We start from the raw sequence: 18905 nt of genomic DNA on the forward strand, positions 1-18905 counted from the left end.
CTTTATAATCTTTATGCTTCAAACAAATGTTTAAGTACACAAGGAATTGGGCTTATCTTTTGGTTTGAAAGGATTATCTATGCGAGGCATCGATAGGTAGTTGCTTAGGCTATAACATCAATGAGAGATTCATGAGTTCACGTGCTTAGAATGATGTGCTTGAATTGACTAGTTGAACAAGAACCCAAAGCATGTTAATTTCTGAATTGTCTTTTAACTTTCCTTTTTCCTTATTACTACTTCGACATATCTCCATTTCAATAAAACAAACCTTTGAACTCAAGACTTGAACTGAATTTATTCACTCACAATCCATGTAGTTCGATAATTAAAATCGGGTGGATTGGTACACTTGCGGATTTACCAACAGCGGGGATCTGTTTTCTGAAAGGACTTGAGAGTTCTCCGGAGTTCCTCGCTGCGAAGGTGAGGATGGCTGAGTAAGAAGCCGAGGCATTGGAGAAGGAGGAGGAGAAGGTGGTGGAGGTGAATGAAGAGTCAGTTTCTCACGATGAACCTCCTCACGACGTAGTCTCCCCTCACACAACGCGGTGGTGAACCGCGCCTCTGCTCCTGCGTTTCACTGTGTCGATGACGACGAGTTTCCATCGAAAATCAATCGTAAATCAGAAAATCAATCCGAAAAAGACTAAAAACCAAGGAATTCAACAGAATTCCGAACTTCTCTTGATCTTAAAAGCAATCCATGTAGTCTGGGAATCAAAATTCACCGTTCCCCACAGACGGCGCCAAATGTTCCAGCCAAGAACATAGAGATAAGGTATAGTACCTAGAGTGAAGGGATTGCAACAAGAGAGAGAATCTAGAGAGAGAAATGTGTAACTTCCTAGAGAGAGAGTGTAACCTCTTAGAGAGAGAGAGAATAACTTAATTTAGAGTTTGTTATTGATCAAATGAGCCAAGAGCCCTTTACATGTGGTAACAGCTCCCTATTTATAGGCTAGGGGCTGGGCCTTGGGAGTTTAACTACCCCTACAAGGCAGTTGGGCCTCGCGGGAGAGGCCCAACTCTGAGCCTGTGTGACCTCAAAAGGCGGGCAACCCTGGGCGAGGTCCATTATTAGACGACACTTACAACATGTGAGAATAAATTTCTAAGAATATTACAACAATGCACAGATTCATAAGATTTGAATAACAATCATGCACACGCAAGCAACAAACTAAAGAACATGATGTAAAACCCTAACAGCCACACATAAGCCCCTAAAAACCCAAAATACCAGAAAAACTAACTGACTTATGAGCGAGAAAAAAATCCTCTTGATCAACGCTCCCATATAAACAACTCAATTGGCTTTGCCGAGACTGTAGACAATGTGGCTAACAAAGAAGCCCGAAATGTGGCTACAATGGCACCAACGAGAGTCAATCAAACATATCTAAATAACATGGGGAAAACAGGGAGGCTCCTGAAGATCCTAAACATACCTCAACTGCAGCTGAGTACGAAAACAAAGGTATTCACATTGGAGATGGAGGCGGTGAAGGTGGTGGTAGAGGTGACCGAGGTGAGGAGAGATGACCGAGGCAGGAGTGGTTCACCCTGTTCAAGTTCAATGTTTGGTACTTTTGGGCTTATGGGCTTACATGACATGAATGAAGCACAAGCATGTAAATGCACCAGGCCCATTCTCTCTCTCTCTCTCTCTCTCTCACGAGAGAGTCACAACATGTCCTCTTTGCTTGGAAGATCGCTTAGGATCACTATCTCCTCCTTGTTTCATTCCAAACTCGTCGGAGACTCGCATCACGTTCTCGCTTCATCAACCAGTCACTTGTTCATTACAAATGGGTCTCACCAAGTTCTTCACTTTCCTTCACTGGTTCGCTTCTGGGCTTCTCAACCCGCCACCACATAACACTACTCAACCTCTAATGGGCTCACGGTCGAAGGAATCCTCGCCAACAATTGGAGGAGTCACGCCGTTGCCTTAGCTCAATCCATTCACTTGATCAAACACTGCTTACAGGTAACAAAAAGCTTCAATTTCTTCCCAGATTTCGGTTTCACACTCATTCATTCTCAGGGTAGTATTACACTGACGATGCATATCAATTAAACTTAAACTACAAACTTATTTTTAATTGGTAGAACTACCTACCGCTTAATTGATTTTTAGTCCTTAGTATCACACGATTGTGTGAATTGATACACCGATGAGCGATTTTTAATTTATTAGAATTAAGTCATTTTTCCGTCCAATTAATAATGGAAATTGGAGAGGTATGATATCTTAATGAAAAGGAACGAGAAAAAAATTAAAATAGCAAATTAAAAAAGTGAAAAATAAAAATTAAACCCTATGGGGCAACCCATTCGCCATATTAAGTGGGTTAAACAAGTTGATCGATCTAATTGGTCAAGCTTATTCTTTCATCGCTATTTCCTTATTAAATATTTATATGTTTTATTTTTCTACCTATCATTTAACAATAAAACAATGGAGATTAACTCAATCTATTTGCAATTTTTATACATTTTTCCCAAAAATAGAATTTAAATTTAAATCCCTACTAGTATGCAAAAAGAATTAAATATCATATCTCTCCAAATTACTATTGATCTAAATATACCACGCCCAAAGAACATACTAGATGCACCGCAAAGGAACAAGAATGTGTTTTGCGATGTGATCCAAGAGATCAGAGATAAGGTCGGATAAATAAAAGAGAAGCTTTCCGACAGGGAGAGGGGAGAGATGGAAACTATGAAAGGAAAAAAAATATCCTTTGGCTCTCCAACCTCCAAAAGCCGCCATCGGAAAATGGAACGGACACGGCCTACCGCCGCCAAGGGAGATCTTCGCCAAGCGCTCGAATTGATTCTAGTTAATTCTTAAACACTCAATTTTCGCATACGATAATGTACGTTTAATAGCCTATTTCACATATATAATTAATTCATAATATTAAAAGTATAAGAGGAATGAAATTGAAGAACAAATTATTTTTAATAAAAAGACAACTCTGATAAGAGGAATGAAATTGAACAAAATTCAGAGGTGCACAAGTTCCTCGCATAAGACTTGACCAACAGAGAAACAAAATTATTTTTAATAAAAAGACAACTCTGGTGAGAGGAATGAAATTGAACAAAATTCATAGGTGCACAAGTTCCTCTCATAAGACTTTACCAACTGAGAAACAAAATAAAATCAAATGATGATAACAGACAGATTTAGCATCAATTCATTTGGTTTCTACGACGTCGACAGTTCTTAACCCAATTCTTGAACTTAACTGGATCAACTTCAATACCCAAGCAAAAAAGTTCGATTGCCTGCTTTTGATACCTTCGAGTTTTCCATCCTAACATTTCAGCATACTCCTCCATATGAATCTTCTGCTCCAATGTGAAAGTTGTCCTCGTCCTTTTCCTTGCTGGCGTTTCCTCCTCCTGAGCATCACAAGCCGGCGGGGGTAAGTTTAGATCTATCAGAGTCATGGTTTCTACGATGTCTATGAGATGAAAAAACTAGACAATATGCGGCAATATATATAGCAAGAAATATTAATATATAAATTATATATCATAATTATATATTAATATACAATTAATATTAATTGTATATAAATATAAAATTAATATTAATTATAATTAATATCAATTATATATAGGTTAATATTAATTATATATGCGTTTGTAGTTTGCTCTACCAAACCCGAACAAGATGTGATAAAGGTTAAAGATCTAAAATTATATATTATTACACAAGCCAAATAATTATTTATGAAATAAAATTTATATATTAATATAGAACTAAATATTACTTTTTTAGGATGTTCTCTAATATAATTAAATATCCTACAAATAAAAATAGAACCTAAAGTTTAATCTACCAAATATTTAACGAAGTGCATTCACAAATACTTGAGCCTAGCACCTTAGCAAAAACTGAAAAAACCTCAATACGTATACTCTTGGTTTTCATTATCATTGATTTTTTTTAGACGATTATTATTGATTAGTTTGTTTTCGTAACATGACACGGCTAAGGATTGATGTAATTGACTAATTTGTCCAATTAGTATTTTTATCAATATAATGTTTGTATTTTATAATTAATATTTAATAATTTGTGCAATATTTTTCTCATATTTTCATCAAAATAATAAAAATAATTTCATAGAAGTAATTTCAGAACCTAAGATCGTAATATGTAATATTAATATATTTAATAATAATAAATATCATTAAAATAATTTTAAGATTATTTCAAATGATGTAATATTAATTTAATATATTTAAATATAAAATACATATTAGTAAAATTCACTTCAAAGCATTAAATATTTAATATTTATTATATTATATTATATTATATTATATTATATTATATTATATTATATTATATTATATTATATTATATTATATTATATTATATTATATTATATTATATTATATTATATTATATTATATTATATTATATTATATATTAGTAAAGTTGATTTTAAAGTATTAATGATTTTTTTTTTGAAATCAAAGTATTAATGATGAAGTTCGTTATGACCATGTTTAAAATAATTTATATTTATTTAATTATATTATATATTATTAATATAGAAATGTAATATTAATTACGGTTTTTTATTATAGGTCCTCAACGCATTAATATTATTTTGAATTAAAAATTATAAAATTATATATAAATATAGTAACAATTATTAATTTCATTAATTAATTATTATGTAAGTTTTAAATTTTTCAAATCTAATAAATGTTATTTCATATTATATATTAAGTATACTTTGACATTTAAATTATTAAGTATGAAATTAAAAATTAAAGTCAACAAAAATAAATGAAGGTAACAAAATTTAATATTATGAAATAATATTTTATATTATTAAAAAGATAAATGTTTTATTTTAAATAGTAAAGCTACTTCATAAAAATCATCAATAATTGCATAACATGGACTTTGAAAATATTATTAATAAATAAACTCATTTTTTATGGTAATATTTTAGTATTACTTGAGTATAAAATTCCTAAGACCATTTTTTCATACATATTTAAAACTAAAAATTAGTAATTTTTTATTTTTTTTGAGTTATTTTTAAATTTATCATCAAATATTAATATGTTTATAAATTGAACATTAAGTAATATAATATACAATTACAATTATGATTATTATTATCATTAAATAAAATTAAAATTAAAATATTCGGACTCATAAAATACCCTAAAATATTATTTTAAATTTTTTGAAAGCAAAAGATGAAATTTTGATGAAGGAAAAAAATACTTGGGAACACAACCCTTCCAAGTGAGCAAACATCAATAAATACGTATGGTATTAGATCCAATACTCCCTTACAAGACAAAAGATCCAAACCCCACCACCATCCCTTTGAAATTCAAAACATAAGACTCATCTCATCCAATACATTAACCTTTAAACACATAGCAACACCAAACAAAGAAATTGCACAAAGGCATTAGAATCACAAGTTTTATGACCTCCTTGCTCGCGCCATAACTTTCTCTGGCCCTTGCAAATTAACCAGTAATAATTGCCACTGAGCCGCAATAGCTCTGGCCTGCTTTGCTCGTCTTAAAAAGGCTTATGTCTTCTTTGGCCTGCCCTGTGGTTGTTTCGACTTGTCCTCACCCACCAATCACTGGTTCATTTCAAATGGGTCTCACCAAGTTCTTCACTTTCCCTCACTGGTTCGCTTATGGGCTTCTCAACCCGCCACCTGTAACGCCCCGATTTCTCGAGTGTCACGAGTAACCAAACATCATAAAGTTCGTAGAGAATTTTCGTCGATTAAATTGTTAATCTTCAATTAATGATAAACGTTCAAATTTTACGAAAACTCTTGAAACTTACCTTTTCAAAACACGCGAAAGTATTCAATGTCGCAAACCTTTCGAAATAATTATAACCATTAAATATCCAACTGAAATAAATATGAAACATACGTCGCAAACCAAATTCGCACTTTAGCCCAGCAACAAAACAATCTCACGACCCAACCCTAGTCATCCAAGAACCTTCCCTCCATGTAAGCCCTCAGTCCCTGGTAGATACTACCATAACGATACTTGAACTGTCGCCTCGCCCTGGCAGTAAAGCTCCAGAACCTAAGCCTGTAATCAGACGAGTCAACCTCGTTCCAGGGATCGCTTGTCACCTCTGGAAGTTCCTCCTCTGGCTCAGCACTTGACCTATTCTCCTCTTCCATGCTCTCTGGCATCTGCTCGGTATCCTCAACGTGATCACTCTGATCCATAGCCATCTGCTCGTCAAGGTCGATCTCCGGGTCTGGCATCGGTGGTGCCTCCTCAGCTAGCTCCTCATCCCACTCTCCCGGGGTGTCCTCTGAAGGGTCTGACTCTGTAGTCGAAGATCCCTCTAGGTCAATGGGTCTCCATTCCTCTCGGGAACCAATCCACCTCCCCTGCTGGTCAAGCCTACGGAAGTTGGCAACGCCGTCGTCATAACTCTGGCCCTGGTACCCGTCGGTAGCTCCAGTCACGCCCCTATTCACCTCATGCAGATGAGTCTCCCAGGTCTTGTACGTCGACTTCGTCATGGACATCTGGCAGCAATTAAGCGCACTAGAGGGTCACTTCCGACTCTCAAACAAACACTCAAGCAAGGTTGCAACATCACAAGAATAAATAACAAAACTCATAAGACTAAACAATTATAATGTTCATCGTTAAGGTTAGATGTTTTAACCTATAAGTTTAGTCAGTCTAAACGTATCTCACATCACACCACCGCCTTACACCTTGGATCCAATCACATTCATCCGCAAATGAACAAGTGAGCATAGCTCACAACCTCATGGGTCACAGACACCCCCCGGTCTCCTCATAGGTCACGACACCTACCAGTCTCAGTGGATTAACCACCATCTCATGGGCCACAAAGGACACCACATTCTCCCTCGCGTGCAAGTTAACCGTTTTAATCTCTAACGGCCCATCGTTCTCATGGTCCATAGTTTACACTTAGAACTACGTTCCATGATTCACATCGCCCTACTTGCAAGCGAAACACTTCACATCACTAGTTAGGCTCTAAAGTTAAGCACTTTCTAGACCTTGAACAATTATCATGAGTCAAAACGTAGATCTCTAACATCACAATACTCAGTTCACAGTAGAGGTAAAAAGTCATGAAACAACCATCAAGGCATTATTTACCCACAACAACTATCGTGGCTTGAGGGAAAAACAAAGAATATCATGTTATACACACTTAGATGGTTCGGCCATCATCACATACTCAACATATATCACAAGATCTGAACTTATATTGATTAAAAGAGATGTATCATGCTTCCAAAAACAAGGATCTCTCAACCCAACCTCATTTCACATGCTCATGTATCAAGGGAAAGATAGGCACGACAAAAATAACCCAAAACCCTCATAGAGCCTCACGGCCAGCCCCCCTTTCCATACATGCTCTCATGATTCAAAATCATTTACCCCAAATTAACATAGTTCATCATGCATACTAGATCTAATTCGATTTCAAGACAAAGAAAGGTATCATACTAGATCTGGTCATCACAATTGAATCACACGTGTTCAAGAAGAGAAATTTGACAAATCCATGGCCAAATATCATATAGGCCTCTCGGCCACACATATATTGCACACACAACACAAGATCATGCTTGCTTTTCATGGAATAGAGAAAGATCATTACTTCCAACACAAACCATGCAAGAATCATACAAGGCATGTTATCTCTCAAGATCATGTTATCATACAACTCATACATAAAAAACAAGCATACAAAATCATGGCAACAAAGGTAAATGACCTATCCTAGGAAGTGATCCCCTCACCTTGATTGGATTTAGTTGAAAAAGAAGAAAAAGTGTCTTTCTCCTAGAGCAAGGTTCGGCCACTCCTCCTTGATGATCAAGAGCTTCACTTTGTCCCTCCTCAAGCTTGATCAGTCTTCCTCCCTTGCTATAGCTCACGACCCTCTCTCCCTTTCTCTCTCAATTCTTGTGTGTTATGAAATTGGGTAGCTAGGGTTCTCCTTGGCTTTACCTATCATCTATTTATAAGATCCACCTAGGCTTCACAAAACTAAACCTAGCCTCCTCCTCTTCTCTCTTGGCAGTCCCCTCCCTCTCTCTTCCCTAGGGTCTTCATTTCAAATTAATGCTCAATCAGCTCCTTGATTGAAACCTTCCTCAATTAGAATCCATCACCACTTCAAATTCCTCCATAAATAACCCTAGTCAACTCTTGATTATTTTAAAAAATTAAACAAAGAGCTGAATATATAATCAACTAAAAAAATGATAAAAACTTTCCTCACTCAAGCCCCATCACACGTGACACACACCCATGCAAGGGCAAATATTACAAAAATTCACTTCTCGTGCACACATACATATCACCAATCACCTTTACGTAATATTTCTAATTATGCAAGACTTTATTGATTATTAAATCAAAGAAATCACAACAACACATAAAGCCACATAAGTCACCCAAAGATGCAAAAACAATAACTCTGCAGTTACCGTCGGATCACACAAGGTAAAACAGTAACTACTGTAACTGTATTACTGAATCACGCAATTATTATTTAATTAAGTAATATTCATCAAAACAAGGTCTTACACAACCACAGAACACTACTCAAGCTCTGATGGGCTCACGGTCGAAGGAATCCTCGCCAACAATTGGAGGAGTCACGCTGCTGCCTTAGCTCAATCCATTCACTTGATCAAACACCGCTTACAGGTAACAAAAACCTTCAATTTCTTCCCAGATTTCTGTTTCACACTCATTCATTCTCAGGGTATTTTTTTTTCAGTTTCCTCTTGTTCATAGCTCCAATTTTTGTTTGTATTGTCTGTTTCATGGAACTTGATCAAATGTGTTTTGGTGGTTGATCTGATATGGGCGCACTAGTTTATTTGATAATTGGGTTGACCAATGATATGTAACGAATGGGTCGGGAAACCCATGGTTCATTCGGACCAAAACCCAAGTTATAAATATCAGGCGCCACCCAAGCGGTGGAGGCCCTATCATTTCACGCATTTTTACTTGTCTTGTTCAATCAATTGTCAGTGCATTTGGAAGATAAAATGCCAGAAATTTGTATTGTTGCTTTTGAATTAGGTTTAAGGCCTGAAAATTTGAACAACAACTTGAGCAGGAAGCCGGTGACAACAATGGCGCAATTGCGGATCAGAGTTCAAGGTTTCATCAGGGAAGAACAGAGCGATCAAGTCAAGAAGAATCGCCCAAACGCGGCGGTTACTGGTCAGAAGCAACAGTTCGAACCGAAAAAGGGGGCGATTTAACGATCAGTGTTCGAATGGAGCGGTTGAACATGGAGACAAGGGGTACCACAATCGGAACCGTTATGACAATCGCTATGATAATCGTTCCAATTTCAAACATCGTGCTCAACCGTATGGAACTCGTGGGTATGGACATTTTATGACGTGGACTCGAAACCAAAATTATCGTGCAACGCCTTTGGCAGTTAATTTAACTGAAGCTTTACACACGTGCTTGGAGGATAATGTGATTCGTTTTCCGAGACAACCAAAACCGCCAACAGGCCACGTGGATAAAACAAAATGGTGCGAGTACCATAGGATCTCCGGACCTAACACTGATGATTGTTTTACTTTGAGAAAGGAGATAGAGGCATTGATAAAGGCAGGGTTCATGAAACACTTATCTGGGCGAAACAATTCAGATGAGGCTAAAACTTCAGTGAAACGTAATGATGAAGGAAAGGAAATTGAAAATGAAGAATAGAGGAAACAGCCAGAAGGAAAAACAAAAGGGCGAATCCATTCCATTTTTGGTAGTGAAGTGTACTTCGCCATAAAATGTGCTTATTGGGAGGCCCTCGTTGAATAGACTTGGGGCGATCATCTCCACAAGACATTTAACAGCTAAGTATCCGTTAAGCAAGGGTGGAGTTGGAATTTTGAAAGCTGATCAGGTTGTGGCTCGAAAGTGTTATTCAGAGAGCTTCAAACAGTATGGTCAGATGGGAAAGAAAGTTGTGAAAGAGGGACACCGTGTTTATGAGGTAAACATGGATCAAGCTGACATAAGTTTTTGGATCCTCGTGATGGATTTCTAGAGCATAAGATGACTTCAGAAGAAGAAACTAAGGCGGTGATGATTGGCGAACGAAGTTTGAAAGTGGGTGTCAGTTTAACTGCAAGTCAGGAGGACATGTTAGTCAAGCTCTTATATGAAAATATGGATTTGTTTGCATGGAGGGCGGAAGAACTTCATGGGATCGATCCAGAGTTCATTTGTCATAAGTTAGCTCTTAATCTCGGGGCGAAACCAATTGTTCAGTTTAAAAGGAAAATGGGTGAGGAGAAATCAGGACCCGTGAAGGTGGAAACTAATAAACTGCTAGAAGCTGGATTCATCAGAGAAGTATCCAACTTGGTTGGCGAACGTAGTTATGGTGAAGAAGGCCAATGGAAAGTGGCGGATGTGCACTGATTATACAGATTTGAATAAGCATTGTCCAAAAGACTCTTATCCTTTGCCAAACATTGATAAGCTTGTGGAAAGGGCGTATGGATTTGGCATGCTTGGTCTTATGGATGCATATTCAGGCTATCATCATATCAGAATGTATCAACCCGATGAGGAGAAAACAACTTTCATGACTAATCAGGCGAACTATTGTTACCAAACCATGCCATTTGGACTAAAAAATGCAGGTGCAACTTATCAGAGACTGATGGACAAAGTGTTTGACAAGCAAGTGGGGAAACATGAAAATTTATGTGGACGATATGGTGGTCAAGTCAGAGGAAATGTTAGCACATTGTTCAGATTTGAAGGAAGCTTTTGGTGAACTCAGAAAGCATAATATGCGACTCAATCCAGAAAAGTGTTCATTTGGGATTAAAAGTGGAAAATTTCTGGGTTTTATGATTACAAGGAGAGGAATTGAAGTAAATCCTAATAAGTGTAAGGCGATCCTCGAGATGCAAAGTCCCACTTTAGTTAAGGATGTGCAGAAGTTCACTAGAAGAATAGTAGCCTTGTCAAGGTTCCTGCCGTGTTCTGAAAGTAAATCAGCTCTGTTTTTCCAATGCTTGAGGAAGAATAAAGCGTTTAAGTGGAATGAAGAATTTGAGGGGCTTTTCAAAGTTTGAAAGAACACTTATCCAGTCCGCCATTTTTTTCCAAACCAATGCCAGGTATTTCGTTGTCAATGTTTATTTCCATATCTGATAATGTTGTTAGTTCAGTCTTGTTGTAAGAAATTAAGGATGATTTGAGAATCATATATTTTGTGAGCCATGCCCTTCAAGGGGCAGAGGTGAGATACCAGAAAATAGAAAAGGCTGCTTTAGCCTTGATCATATCCGCCAGAAAATTAAGACCTTATTTCCAAGGCTTTCCAGTTATACTCAAAACTGACTTACCACTTCGCCAAGTGTTGCAAAATCCTGATCTTGCAGGAAGAATGGTTTCATGGGCTGTTGAGTTATCAGAATTTGGAATTACTTTTGAAAGAAAAGGGCTGATCAAAGCGCAAGCTTTAGTGGATTTTGTTAATGATATGTCTCCTAATGAAAAAAGTGTTGAAGTAGGCAAATGGATTTTGTTAGTTGATGGATCGTCAAACATCAAGGGCAGTGGTGCTAGAGTGATTTTAGAAGGACCAGGGGGTGTAACAATTGAGCAGTCACTCAAGTTTGATTTTAAAGCAAGCAACAATCAGGCAGAATACGAAGCTATAATTGTAGGATTGAGATCGGCGATTGAAATGGGAGTCAAGAGCATTACAATCAAAACTGATTCACAGATAGTCTCCAGGTAGATTCAAGGCGAATATCAAGCGAAAGACACACAATTGGCTAAGTACTTAGTGAATGCTCAGAACTTGATAAATCAGGTTGTTCAAGTGCAGATTAATCATGTTCCACGAGATGAAAATACCTGGGTGGATATATTGTCAAAATTAGCAAGTACTAAAAAGCCAGGGAACAACAAGTCAGTGATCCAGGAAGTTCTGAATAGCCCAAGTATTGAAAATGATGAAGTTATGATGATTTCAGCAGCTGCGGATCAAAATTGGATGGGGCGGATCAATATGCGTCTGGAAGTAGAGGGAACAAATTTGTTGATGTTTACAAAGGACCAGGTTCGTGAGGCAAGTCATTACACTCTCCTAGGCGATCAATTATACAGAAGGGGAGTGGGGATTTCGTTGCTGAGATGTGTTTCAAAGGAGGAAGCTGAAAGAATTATGTTTGAGGTACACGAAGGAGTTTGTGCAAGTCATTTGGGCGGAAGATCTTTGGCAGCAAAAGTGTTAAGAGCAGGGTTTTATTGGCCAACGCTGAGGATAGATTGTATGGAGTATGCAAAGAAGTGTGAAAAGTGTCAGATGTATGCAGACTTTCATAGAGCACCGCCAGAAGTTCTGAGTTCAATGAGTTCATCATGGCCATTTGCAATGGCGGGGGTGGACATCTTGGGGTCGTTTACTCCAGTAGAATCGTAGATTAGATTCGTTCTGGTTGCAGTTGATTACTTTTCTAAATGGATTGAGGCAGAGTCAATGGTGAAGATAACTTCAGAGAAAGTCAAGAAGTTCTATTGGAGAAAGCTGATTTGCAGGTTTGGCGTACCAGCTACAATCATTTCAGATAATGGTACACAATTCACTAGCAGGAGTGTGAAGAATTTTTGTGCTGAAATGGGCATTGAGATACGTTTCGCCTCTGTTGAGCATCCACAGTAATATGGACAAGTGGAATATGCAAATAAAGTTATTCTCAATGGAATCAAGAAGCGACTGGGCGAAGCAAAGGGGTTATGGGCAGATGAGTTGATTACAGTAATTTGGGCATACAATACCACACCGTAGTCTACTACTGGCGAATTACCTTTCAAGTTAACTTATGGAGTAGATGCAATGATTCCGGTGGAAGTGCAAGATGTGACTTTCCGAGTGGCAACTTACAGTGAAGAGCAAAATGACATGAGTAGGCTGATTGATTTGAACTTAGCAGAGGAAACTCTAGCAGAGGTTTGTTTAAGACAAGCTGTTGTGAAACAAAGATCTGGGAGGTGTTATAATTCAAGAGTGGTACCAAGGCAGATGAAAGTTGGCGATCTAGTGCTAAAACGGAAAGCAAAGGGACCTGATGACTCAAAGTTGTCACCAAATTGGGAAGGACCTTATAGAATTCTGCGAGAATTGGGTCAAGGGGCGTATCACTTGGAGGAACTATCTGGGCGAAAGGTGCCAAGAGCTTGGAATGCACATCATCTCCGTTATTACTACAGTTGATTCGCCGCATGTTACTTTCAATTTGTTTGTTCTCCATGTTGTTTAAGACTATGTTATGTGTGTAAGACTTAGTGTGATGCACTCTTTTCTCTACCCAGAAGGGAGAGTTTTTAACGAGGCATCACACACTAATGAATAACAGGTATGCACTATTTTCTCTACCCCAAGCAGGATAGTTTTTAACGAGGCATAACGTTTTAAAAATGTTTGAGTGTGCAACATTTTATTTTGTTTCCATGATTGAAAACGTATCAACTGAGGTCTATCAATTGGGTGATGTCATGCAATTGAGAAAGAGTATGTCTCTTAAAACTAGAGCGTTTGGCCACGAATTCATAAGCACAACCTTAAGTTGGATTAAGCTTGTCCAAATTAAGCACAAGTCTCCACACGAGCAAATAGTTGATTCGGATAGTGTGACTCTGATTCAACATATGACTAAGTCCAAAATGGAAATTTTGACTAAGTTAAATATACAAAAGCCTTATGATTCAAAGAATAGTTGATTGAAATGAAATTTCTCTAGGAATTTCAAACATTTTCTTCGGAAACTTTCTTCTATATACAGTAGCTTTTAGGTGAAACAAAGTAGCAATAAATTCAAAGCGAAGGTTAGTGAATTGCAATGTTGTTAAGTAACATTATTGCATAATTCGCATTGAAATGTTGATGTTTATCCTGAGAAGTATGCTAGATAACTTCGAATATTTATGCGTTATTTACATTCCTTTGCTTTATTAGGCGAAGAGATTCAGAGAAAGTTTGTTATTAAGTTTGACTTAGGTGTGAGACTTTGAATCTTTTGTTTAAGCAAAAGAAATTGTTTAGAATTCTTTGAAGTTGAAAACTTTGATGAATAGAAAGACTTAGATATATTTCATTCAGAAATATAAAGACATTACATAGTTGGCAAGAAAAGAAAGATAGATAGTGAACGAAAACGTTCAAAACTTAGACAATTAGAATGCAGGAAAGTAGGAAAAAAGAAAAACAGGGAATCAGAACTTGGCGAAGGTTCAGTGGTTCTCTCCTTCGCCCTCCTTGCCATTGGCATTTCCCTCTTCATTCTTTTCTTCTTCTTCTTCCTCTTTCTCCTCTTCTTCATTCTCTTTATCAGCGGCATCGAGATTAATTAGTTTCCCTTCAACAATGTGGGAATAAGGACCAATATTGTCGACGTTGAGGGGCGCATGCATCAGGATTGAGAAAAAGGATTTGATCCTTTGCTTTGGCGAAGCCAACTTCAAGTTGTTCCAGGATGGAGTCCTTCAATACCAAAACCTCAGAGTTTAACTTGGAGTTTTCTCCAAGTAAAGTGTTGTTGGCAGAAGTTATTTGAGAAACTTCTGTTTGTAGCTTTGTGTTCTCTTCAGATTATGCCTTATGGGCGACATTGCTTTCCACCAGACTATTCTTCAGGTTGGAATTCTCTAAAGCCAGGTCTGCGGCTTTCTTCTCTTTTTCCTTGTTGGAATTATCCAACAGTTTCATTGTAGCCTTCATCTTTCCAATTTCTTTTTCTTTCTCTTCAAGCATTTTGGTGTTTGAAATTCTGTCAAAGCCGGCAGTTTCCAAATCCACCATTTTGGAGATGGTAGCAATCTCCAAACCCTTGGTCATAAGAGCTTGACAAGCCTCTTTGAGACCAATTTTCCTGATCTTTTCTTGGTCAGCCTCAAACACCAAATTCGTTTCCACCAGCGAATTAAAATCAATTTTGGAGTCCCAAAGCGAGGTGACTTCCTCTAAAGTGAGTTCTTCAAACTCTTTCAGCAAGTTTTTCCATGAAGGGGACAGAGCGCTTGATGAACCACCCTTATTAGCAGCGTTGGGCATTCTTTTTATCATAAATTTTTCCATGGAGGGATGACTGGAACTCTTTCCCTTAACCGATTCGGGAGTCTCATTCTTCTTTTTCTTTTTTGCGGGGCAAGTGGATTTAGTGGCAAAGTGACTTGTATCATTTTCTGTGAGGGTGTTGGCTGGGTTTCTTTTTTCCTTAGCAGCCTGTTGCCCGCGGAGGATATCATCATCAGATAGGCGAGTCATTGTTAATGAAAAAAGTATAAGTATGGAGTGTGTTAAAGAGAAAAATTTGTTATATGCAAATTTAGATATGCAGATTTAGATGTCTTATGTAACACCCCGGTTTCTCAACTGAGGAGTCACATTAGTTACCTAACAAAATCTAAGGACTATTTCGTAATCCTAACAAAACACAATATATTTTTTCCCTTTTCGAAACAACTGAACATAATTGAATATATAACATAGACTTTATTCAACAACCCGTTCCCGACATAATAATAATAGTGTCTTACATCATCATGAACAAGTTTCCAAAATAAGTACGCACACTTTAACAGTGGCGAAATAAGGTTTAAACAACAGAGTTTTCATAAGGAAAAAGAAACTCAAACATAGTCCACCAAAAAGGGAGAAGCAACTGCTTCATCCACCTCTACTCGACCGCCCACGATCACGGTCTCCGACTCGAACAGCTAAGCTTCAGCGGAAGGCTCACCATCGCCTAATAGCGTTAAGCGCCCAAACAACAAATAGCAAATAGAAAAGGGTTAACTCCATACAATTATCATGTATGAAAGAGAAAATCATGCTATTCAAATTTAACTACCTATCATGGTAAATAAACCAGCAACATAACTAAACTCATATATCAACAACCTAATCATATAACATCAATTCGGATATCGACAACCTAACATATAACATCAATTCAAATATCAAAAACTTCAACAGTATAATATCAATTCAGATATCAATAAACCAATAACTAAAATCCAACAACATAGGGTCAGGTGTTAGTTCCCTATAATGCAACTATATGCTTCTACCAAAATGGATCGATCAGCAACGTCTCTCAAGACGGGACAATCACGCGGGACCACACCCACCTCATTGCCACTTTACGCCACTCCGGACGGGACAATCGCGTGGGACCACACCCACCTCATCGCCACTTTAGAACATCTCGAAAGATGGGACAATCCCGCGGGACCACACCCACCTCATTGCCACTTTATAACGCCTCGAAAGACGGGACAATCACGTGGGACCACACCCACCTCATCGCCACTTAAGAACCAAAGCCTATATGCCAAGTCAGTCAACAACAATCCCCAAACCAATGATTAATTCGGAGTAACCACATGTTATTCCTATTATCAACGAACATAACTCAATTCAATTGCATACCAACTCAGTTCAATGACAGAAACCCGTAAGCGGCCGAAGCCTCTCAGAAAACGGAGACACACGTCTCAATAAGTTTACTCGGCCGAAGCCTTCAGAAAACATTTGGCACAAGCCTCAGAAACAGTCAATATAAGCAAGCATACAACATTGCAAGCATAATAATCATAATCCAATGCCAATCAATATAAACATCTTCATCTCAAACGCAGGCAGTGCGATAAAAGCAGGCAAGACTCAAAGACACTCTAAAACCGAGTTACCCTTACCTTCGTGAGTAGAAGTTGGGCATGGAAGTTGTGAACCTAGAACAAGGAAACACAATCATCAACACAAGCCCTACTAGAAGTAACACTATCTAATAACGCTAATCGAAACCGGAAAGAAAGCTTTTAAAGCTTCAGAGTTCCTCTTAAGGCACGAATTGACAACGGAACTTCGTTCGCTAAAACGAGCATAACTCGAGCTACAGAACTCGGAATGACATGAAACCAGCGCCAAAATTTCGACAATCAAAAGAGCTACGCAATGGCTCAGGTCATAGAGACTCAAAAATTATTTTTGGACACGGTACCCTAAGCAATAGGTTTCGGCCACTATGTAAAATAGGGTTTCCGAACTTTTTCTTCGGTCTAAATCGATTCCTAGGTATTCCTAGGCGATATCTAGGCCAGGGAAACTCTCAGAAAAATTATCGGGTCGAAAACTGTCGCAGGGGTATTTTGGTCAATATTTTTAGCTCAAAAATTCAAAACTGAAATTTCGAAAAACAAATTAGATGGGGTCGACACCAACGACGATTATGACGACTAATCCTACTAACGCTAAGCTCAGTCGAGAGTTTTAAGCCCAAAAGACGGAACTTTAGCCAAAAATGGGTATTTCCTACAGAAATGAATTCCGGCGGCATTTCGGCGACATTCGGCAAAATGTAATCCGCTAAACATGCTCAGGGGCACGCAGGGAATAAGTTTAGACACTAAAATCAAGTTATTTGGACAGTTTTACAAAAAGCTCAAAACTTTGAGCACAGAAAGACATAGAGAAAAGCGACAAAATTTAAGATCAGAAGAAAGAAATAACATCAGTACCTTGAGGCCTACGCGTAGCAACGAACAGAGCGACGATCAGGCAAGAACCGGAAAAAATCAAATCTCTTCCTTTCCTCCAAGAAGTTCACGGCCGTGTGTGTGTGTTGTGTGATTTTTTTTTTGATTTTTTTCATTTTTTGAAGTCCTATTTATAGGAAATTGAAAACGTGAGAAAATGATTATTTCGCGATTCCGATTTTTCCTACTGATTCCAACGTATTTTAGACACGATATTCTTCCCGCTGAATCTTCTAATTCTTCAAAGAAATATCAGTATGATTTTTGGTTTTCGAGGCTTGTTTTTTAATGTTTACCGGCTTAAAATGCACTTTATGCACTTTTTGATTTTGACCTCGGATGCAGAAACTTCCTTCTGAAGAAAGATTTGGAACGTCGATTAGAGTGGGCATTCGCGTGTGGAATCTTCGTTTGAAGCTCCGAATAGAAAAAGTCTTCATCGTAGGTTAATTTAATAGCTCTAGAAAAACCAGGGATTCAGTTTCGGCAAACCTCCCGGTATCGGAAATGAGTGTTCGTAAATTCCAGGGTTTCGTATCGAAACGCTTATTATGGAAGGATTAAGAGAAGTTCTAACATTTCTCTGAAGATTTTTGGAATTAGTTTCCCATCGTGTCTTTAAGTGCAAATTAGTCGTTTACTAACGGTTTTGCCCTAAGGCAGAAATGAATGAAACTCGTGCCGTAGCCTATAACGACTATGTTACTATTCTTAGTCATTTCCTGAACTTTCCTCTTCTTAATATTAATCCAAACATTAAACACGAGTCAAGTTCCTCTCACGCTTACACAGAATCCTATGCGTGAGCTGGAAATCATTTATCTATTTAATTCTAAAATTTTGGGTCTTACATCTTACCCACATATTCGCTCACTTTATTTTCAAAGTGGGCTATCAGTAAACCACCTAGATTTAACTCTATGGTGGACAAGAACTAGCAATTAACTAACTCTTCTGGGGTTTAGGCATCATCGGGAATCTTGATGATAACTTCATATTGGTTCGTCCAATAGAATGGAAATCAAGGACTTCCATCATCAAAGTAAAAAACGTCTTTACATCTCTCGGTTTCTTGGAGTTTGAAAAATTTTCCTTTAAATTGTTTGTAGTGGCTTTTGAACAGAGTAAATAGACCCATTTCTCTAGCAGTGGCAAGAGAAAGGTATTCACCTTTAACGCTTCGCCTGCATGTTTCAAAGAAATAGAAAAACTTATTGCAAGTGGGTTCTATTCCTAGGGCGACACATAAGATCTCAAAGGCCTTT

General features: G+C 37.7%; 1 long non-coding RNA gene and 1 pseudogene across 1 annotated transcript; one reads left to right on the plus strand and one right to left on the minus strand.

The window, feature by feature from the left end:
• Positions 1–7795: 7795 nt before the first annotated feature.
• Positions 7796–18905, plus strand: part of LOC130712649 (peptide chain release factor PrfB2, chloroplastic-like) — a 77325-nt pseudogene continuing 66215 nt past the window's right edge.
• Positions 15576–18127, minus strand: LOC130715886 (uncharacterized). Its single transcript, XR_009011805.1, has 2 exons — positions 17623–18127; positions 15576–15848 (listed from the first exon to the last, which is right to left on the minus strand). It is a non-coding gene; the product is annotated as an uncharacterized LOC130715886 (long non-coding RNA).

The sequence above is a fragment of the Lotus japonicus genome, chromosome 4, assembly GCF_012489685.1.
Source record: "Lotus japonicus ecotype B-129 chromosome 4, LjGifu_v1.2".
Taxonomy (NCBI): domain Eukaryota; kingdom Viridiplantae; phylum Streptophyta; class Magnoliopsida; order Fabales; family Fabaceae; genus Lotus; species Lotus japonicus.